Below are 8,465 nucleotides of genomic sequence, written 5' to 3'. Positions count from 1 at the left end.
AAAAGCGACAGTAATCAAGTAACCGCGCGTTACAACATTGGATCATATTGCTACTCCAAGCCCGTGGTGTACATTTCGTCGGCCTTTTGATGGAGAGACACATCCAACCCAACGCTGCCAATCTCTGGGATGAGTTAACTTCCCTCTGGTGTAATGCCAGATGTCAGAGCTTTCCCATCAGGACGCAACCCTCCCAGTTATTTCTCTGTAACCAAGATATTTTCTTTCATAGCAGTTTATTCCATCTGGTGCACTGACCACGTAATATATCTGAAAAAAAAATGACATCTGATTAATCTGCGGATCATCATGTTTTCCAATGCATCCGAAATCTTCATGTGAAAACCCACCAAGTCAAGAGGAGAAGGGTGTAACTCTCAATAGACCAGGAGCTCACAACCTTTTTCATGCCAAGGACTCTTACCATTAACCAAGGGGTCGTGGACTGCAGATTTGGAACCCCTGATATATGTTGTATATTTGGACTTTCAGAAGCCCTCTGACAAGATGCCACACATGAGGCTGCTTACCAAGTTTAGAGCTCATGGCATTACAGGAAAGCTACTGGCATGGTTAGAGCATTGGTTAATCGGTAGGAGGCAGCGAGTGGGAATAAAAGGATCCTTTTCTCTTTGGCTGCCCGTGACTAGTGGTGTTCCGCAGGGGTCCGTGTGGGGACCACTTCGTGTTATGCTGTCTATCAATGATTTAGAATGATGATGGAGATGATGGCTTTGTTGCCATTTCGCAGATGATACGAAGATTGGTGGAGGGTCAGATAGTGTTGAGGAAACAGGTAGGCTGCAGAAGGGCTTAGACAGATTAGGATAATGGGCACGAGAGTGGCAAATTAAATACAGTGTTCGAAAATGAATGATCATGCACTCTAGTAGTAGAAATAAATGTGTAGACTATTTTCTAAATATGGAGAAAATCCAAATTCTGAGATGCAAAGGGACTTGAGAGTTACTGTGAAGAACACCCTAAAGGTTAACTTGCAGGTAGAGTCGGTAGTGAGGAAGGCAAGTGCAATGTTAGCATTCATTTCAAGAGGACTAGAACGCAAGGGAAGGAACGTGATGCTGAGACTTTACAAGACACTGGTGAGATCTCACATCGAGTATTGTGAACAGCTTTGGGCTCCTCATCTATGAAAAAAATATGCTAGTATTGGCAAGGGTTCAGAGGAGGTTCACAAGGATGATTCTGCAAATGAAAGGGTTATCATAGGAGGAATGTTTGATGGCTCTGTGTCTACATTCGCTGGAATTTAGAAGGACGAAGGGGGGATCTCATTGAACCCTTTCGAATGTTGAAAGGCCTGGACAGAGTAGATGTGGAAAGGATGTTTGGCATGGTGGGGGAATCCAGGAGAAGAGGACACAGCCTTGGGATACTGGGGCGTCCATTTAAAACAGAGATACAGAGAAATGTCTTTAGAGGGTGGTGAATTTGTGCAAATTATTACCAGAGGCAGCTGTGGAGACCAGGTTAGTGGGTGTATTTAACGCAGAAGTTGATAGGTTCATGATTGGAAAGGCTACTGGAAGAAGGCTGGGCAGTGGGGATGAGGAGGAGAGAAAAGGATCAGCCATGATTGAATGGTGGTGCTGACTCGATGGGCCAAATGGCCTAATTCTGCTCCCACGTCTTATAGTCTTACGGTCTTATAGAGTCATAACCCAGGTTAGCCTAAAGCGTGATCGGAGGAAATCTGTGACACCAGCCCTAGTTTCTGACGACCTGTGATGTGCTATCTTAGCATAGATCTTCTTTGCCCACATCTCAGAAACAAAAATGCCTGATAGACCCTTGCAGGGGCAAAACCGGTGATAAAATATGAAATACTGGAATCAGTCGAAGTAATTGCCGTTCCATCCTGTCCAGAGTACCAGGAAAATACTACTCTCATATCAATTTTCCTGCACAGCTTCGATATTCTTAGCTTGCAGCTTAGATCACGGAGTCTATCAACCTCTCTTCTGAATAAACTGAATGACCGAATCTCTCTGGGCTCCCGGAGTGGTGAATATCAAATCTACTGTTATTCCTACCTGGGAAGCAAAGGTTATTATCTTAGAATTCCTGGTCAGAGAAACGCCATCCTTACACAATGCAGGGCAAGGTACGAATTTTACCCGTTTCAACGATGAACCTCATTCAGTGTGATTGCAATGGACAACATGTGAAAGAGCGTTACAAAGCTGACTTTGTATTACTTCGTTCTACACAGGACTCTTGCAGGCATTTAGTCTGTATTCGTAAACCACCTTACGACTAACAGTGCACTCACTGGTGAAGATTTTGTGCAATTGAGCAATATCATTACCTGTGCCTTTGAAAGACGTGATTACCTGGTCCACAGACCCGGTTGCAGTATTTTAACTGAATTGAGTTTGGGGATATAATTATTGTGAAAAGCCCCGGGTTTATTTGTATAACCAATTCACCATGGTATTGATGTAGTTAACCTCCGGCTGTCCGCATGGCGGCGGTAGTGGAAGAGGGCGGATTCAGTCCCAGCAATGAGGAAACATCAGTGATGTGTCCCAGTTTGCCAGTACCAGCAAGGATATCTGCAGATGGTACACGATGTACAACTCATCCCCGCAGTACAAACAAGGGTATCCATATTTGTCTTAAACGTGTGCCAGGCAAGTAGAGTGCTTTCTCCAGAAAGGCGACGAGCTCTGTGGGAATTGCTGGCATAGGATTTACCGAAGTAATGGAGCATAAATATACAAGTGATGGAAAGGTCGGCTAAGAGTCACATCAGCCCGAGCAGCATCTATTGTTGATTGTACGGTCACCGTGCCGACGCAGACGTGCTGATCCTTTTGCCATCTGATATTCCAGGCAGCCGGTCACTCTTACTGTGGGATCAGACACGTCTCTCTCAAGTACTGTGGGTGCAAGGTTACTAAGTTCAGACATTTGCGTATCAAGTTGCGCAATCAATAATTATTGGCGGATACCTTTCTCCACTTGGCGTTTGGTGAAACCTGGACACAATTTGGGGATGATAAACGCATTGAACCAATGTCCGATGACATTATGGGACCGTTAGCTCAACGGTCATTAGACTGCAAAGCCTTCAGAGGATCAGGACTTCGATGTGGTTGGGGGGGGGGGCGAAGAATGTCGGCGATTGGAGCCCGGGGTGCATAGAGCGCGTTTGCCTTCCGGTACGTTCTCATGAAGCGGGTTGATGAGTGATCAGAAGTAGTGAGGTGACCGTATTTTTCAGCACAGCTTTCACCTGCTCCCTGAACTTGGATTGAGTCACCGCGTAAATAAATGTGTTCGTGCAGCAGCTGAAATTCTGCAGCAGAGTCCCCAGGTGCAAAAAGGTAAACTCAGCGCCAGTCCAGTCCAGTCCGGTCCGGTGATCTGGTAATAGATGAAAAATAGAACGCTCGTCAGCCACAGGAGGGTGAAGCTGCCGGAGAGGGTGAAGAGTAAAACCACGGACCTCCTCCTGCTCTCCATCTCCGGGTCACTGCGCTTCTCCCCGTTGCTCTGCCCCCTCAGACCCTTACGGACCCGACTAGCCACTAAAATATGCCTCACCGTCAGAGCGTTCAGGAGCAGAATTACATAGAAGGGAAGTAACGGAGTTAAAACCGTATCGAACCAGTCGAATCCCACCCACCCTGGTTCGGTGAAGTAACCTGGTTTCCATCGGCAGAACCACAGCATATTGTCAATGATCTCCCTCGGTCCGTACGCAAAGCAGAATGGAATGTTTTTCAGAGTGAGGGCAGTGCCGGTTGTTACTAGAACCGCAGCTGCAGTTCTCCCGGGATATTTGGTCTTCAGCTTCTGGCAACAAATGGTAACATATCGATCGAAGGTGAAAGGGACCGTGAACCAGACGGACCAGTCCGTGGCAGCACGAGGTAGTATGCGGACGATAATGCACACCGGTGTGATGTCCAGGAAACTGACTGGGAAATAATAGTAATTAATCTGAAGCAAAATGATCCGCCGTTGCCATGGCGACCAGGTATCGAGTGGTGCAGGTGGAGAGGCCGCACTTCCCCCGTGACAGGACCAAAATCGCCACTAAATTCACTGCAGAAAATGCAAATATACAAATATAAGTTTTGCAATTCCGTCAGCAATAATAATAATAATAATAACAACAACAACAATAAGAGATTAGTAACGAAAATACAACAAGGCCCTTTCTCCTTGCAACGACGAAGGATGTGAGGTGACTTGATAGAATTGTTGAGAGGCATTGATCGTGTGGCTAGTCGGAGGCTTTTCCCAGGGCTGAAATGACTAACGCGAGAGGGCACATTATTAAGGTGCTTGGAAGTAGGTACAAGGGAGATGTCAGGGGTAAGTTTTTTACGCAGTGAGTGGTGAGTGCGTGGAATGGGCTGCTGGCAATGGTGTTGAAGGTGGATACGATCGGGTCTTTTACGAGACTCCTGGACAGGATACATGGAGCTGAGAAAAACAGAGGACTACGGGTAAACCTAGGTAATTTCTAAAGTAAGAACATGTTCAGCACAATATTGTGGGCCGAAGGGACTGTATTGTGCTGTAGGTTTTCTATGTTTCTATTTTTAATAATAGTCGCTACAAAATAGCATTTAGCAATTAGGCGTACAACGCAATATTTGTGCTTGGCTATGCCCGCTCCTCAGGTTTTATCAGCTTAATCTGAGAAAAAAAAATCACAAGCATGTCTCTGATCGCTTGCGTGACATTCTGAAGTGGGAGGGTGATCAGCCGGATGTCGTGGTGCACATCGGTACCAATGACATAGCAAGGAAGAGTGAGGAGGTCCTGGAGAGTGAGTATAGAGAGCTTGGTAGGAAGTTGAAAAACAGGACCTCGAGGGTGGTAATCTCAGGATTGCTACCTGTGCTACGTGCCAGTGAGGGTAGGAATAGGATGCTCTGGAGGAGGAACAAGTGGCTGAGGAACTGGTGTAGGGGGCAGGGTTTCAGATTTCAGGATCATTGGGACCTCTTCTGGGGCAGGTGTGACCTGTACAAGAGAGACAGGTTACACTTGAACCACAGGGGGACCAATATCCTTTCAGGTAGGTTTGTTAGTGCTGTTGGGGAGGCTTTAAACTAGATTTGCAGGGGGATGGGAACCGGAGTGCCAGAGCTGATAGTGTGGCTGGGGTGAAAATAAATGATGTTAAAAGTTCAAGCAAATCCGCTAATAGAAAGGTTGTGAGTGGTGGTAAACATTTTCTGAGGTGTATATATTTCAATGCTAGGAGTATTGCGGGGAAGGCGGATGAGTTGAGGGCGTGGATTGACACGTGGAATTATGATGTTGTAGCAATTAGTGAAACTTGGCTACAGGAGGGGCAGGACTGACAGCTTAATATTCCAGGGTTCCGATGTTTCAGATGTGATAGAGGCAGAGGAATAAAAGGTGGGGGAGTAGCATTGCTTGTTAGGGAAAATATTACAGCAGTGCTCAGGCAGGACAGATTAGAGGGCTTGTCTACTGAGTCCTTATGGGTGGAGCTGAGAAACAGGAAAGGTATGGCCACATTAGTGGGATTGTATTACAGACCACCCAATAGTCGACGAGAATTGGAAGAGCAAATCTGCAGAGAGATAGCAGGCAACTGCAAGAAACATAAAGTTGTGGTGGGAGGGGATTTTAATTTTCCATATATTCATTGGGACTCCCATATTGTTAGGGGTCTAGATGGTTTAGAGCTTGTAAAATGTGTTCAGGAAAGTTTTCTAAATCAATATATAGAGGGACCAACTGAAGGGGATGCAATATTGGATCTCCTGTTAGGAAACGAGTTAGGACAAGTGTCAGAAGTCTGTGTGGGGGAGCACTTTGGTTCCAGTGATCATAATACCATTAGTTTCAACTTGATCATGGACAAGGATAGATCTGGTCCTAGGGTTGAGGTTCTGAACTGGAAGAAGGCCAAATTTGAAGAAATGAGAAAGGATCTAAAAAGCGTGGATTGGGACAGGTTGTTCTCTGGCAAGGATGTGATCGGTAGGTGGGAAGCCTTCAAAGGAGAAATTTTGAGAGTGCAGAATTTGTATGTTCCTGTCAGGATTAAAGGCAAAGTGAAGAGGAATAAGGAACCTTGGCTCTCAAGGGATATTGCAACTCTGATAAAGAAGAAGAGGGAGTTGTATGACATGTATAGGAAGCAGGGAGAAAATAAGATGCTTGAGGAGTATAAGAAGTGCAAGAAAATACTTAAGAAAGAAATCAGGAGGGCTAAAAGAAGACATGAGGTTGCCTTGGTAGTCAAAGTGAAGGATAATCCAAAGAGCTTTTACAGGTATAGTAAGAGCAAAAGGATTGTAAGGGATAAAATTGGTCCTCTTGAAGTTCACAGTGGTCGGCTATGTGCGGAACCAAAGGAAATGGGGGAGATCTTAAATAGGTTTTTTGCGTCTGTATTTACTAAGGAAATTGGCATGAAGTCTATGGAAATAAGGGAAACAAGTAGTGAGATCATGGAAACTGTACAGATCGAAAAGGAGGAGGTCCTTGCTGCCTTGAGGAAAATTAAAGTGGATAAATCCCCGGGACCTGACAGGGTGTTCGCTCGGATCTTGAAGGAGACTAGTGTTGAAATTGCAGGGGCCCTGGCAGAAATATTTAAAATGTCGCTGTCTACAGGTGAGGTGCCGGAGGATTGGAGAGTGGCTCATGTTGTTCCGGTGCTTAAAAAAGGATCGAAAAGTAATCCGGGAAATTATAGGCCAGTAAATTTAACGTCAGTAGTAGGTAAGTTATTGGAGGGAGTACTAAGAGACAGAATCTACAAGCATTTGGATAGACAGGGACTTATTAGGGAGAGTCAACATGGCTTTGTGCGTGGTAGGTCATGTTTGACCAATCTATTAGAGTTTTTCGAGGAAGTTAGCAGGAAAGTGGATGAAGGGAAGGCAGTGGATATTGTCTACATGGACTTCGGTAAGGCCTTTGACAAGGTCCCGCATGGGAGGTTAGTTAGGAAAATTCAGTCGCTAGGTATACATGGAGAGGTGGTAAATTGGATTAGACATTGGCTCGATGGAAGAAGCCAGAGAGTGGTAGTAGAGAATTGCTTCTCCGAGTGGAGGCCTGTGACTAGTGGTGTGCCACAGGGATCAGTGCTGGGTCCATTGTTATTTGTCATCTATATCAATGATCTGGATGATAATGTGGTAAATTGGATCAGCAAATTTGCTGATGATACAAAGATTGGAGGTGTAGTAGACAGTGAGGAAGGTTTTCAGAGCCTGCAGAGGGACTTGGACTAGCTGGCAAAATGGGCTGAAAACTGGCAGATGGAGTTTAATACAGACAAGTGTGAGTTATTGCACGTTGGAAGGACAAACCAAGGTAGAACATACAGGGTTAATGGTAAGGCACTGAGGAGTGCAGTGGAACAGAGGGATCTGGGAATACAGATACAAAATTCCCTAAAAGTGGCGTCACAGATAGATAGGGTCGTAAAGAGAGCTTTTGGTGCATTGGCCTTTATTAATCAAAGTATTAAGTATAAGAGCTGGAATGTTATGATGAGGTTGTATAAGGCATTGGTGAGGCCGAATCTGGAGTATTGTGTTCAGTTTTGGTCACCAAATTACAGGAAGGATATAAATAAGGTTGAAAGAGTGCAGAGAAGGTTTACAAGGATGTTGCCGGGACTTGAGAAACTCAGTTACAGAGAAAGGTTGAATAGTTTAGGATTTTATTCCCTGGAGCGTAGAAGAATGAGGGGAGATTTGATAGAGGTATATAAAATTATGATGGGTATAGATAGAGTGAATGCAAGCAGGCTTTTTCCACTGAGTCAAGGGAAGGAAAAAACCAGAGGACATGGGTTAAGGGTGAGGGGGGGTAAGGTTAAAGGGAACATTAGTGGGGGCTTCTTCACACAGAGATTGGTGGGAGTATGGAATGAGCTGCCAGATGAGGTGGTAAATGCGGGTTCTTTTTTAACATTTAAGAATAAATTGGACAGATACATGGATGGGAGGTGTATGGAGGGATATGGTCCGTGTGCAGGTCAGTGGGACTAGGCAGAAAATGGTTCGGCACAGCCAAGAAGGGCCAAAAGGCCTGTTTCTGTGCTGTAGTTTCTATGGTTCTAATAATAATTCCAGATTTCAGAAAACAACTCGCACACTTGAAAGCGCTTACATTTGCAATACCTAAGAGAGAGGGGGTAAGAGGAATAACAGACATTAGAAGTTACAGAACAGACAGATAAAACGTCTAAGGATATCCGTTCATCAACTAAAACGGGATTCAGCCCTCCACGCGAGCGTATGCAATTCTGCTAAGAAATACACACCACTAAACTTAAATGAGAGCACAACCCAGAGAAATGAAGGAATTATCACCATTGATGTAAAGTTTAACTAATGGAAAAGCAGGACTCTCCATGGAAGTCATTCCCACCATCTGAGCAGAGTAGATTTTGACAAGGAAACATCAAATGACTGGCTCCTCCCAGA

Source organism: Mobula hypostoma, chromosome 31 (assembly GCF_963921235.1).
Source record: "Mobula hypostoma chromosome 31, sMobHyp1.1, whole genome shotgun sequence".
In the NCBI taxonomy this organism is placed as follows: Eukaryota; Metazoa; Chordata; class Chondrichthyes; order Myliobatiformes; family Myliobatidae; genus Mobula; species Mobula hypostoma.
This window is presented reverse-complemented; position numbering follows the sequence as displayed.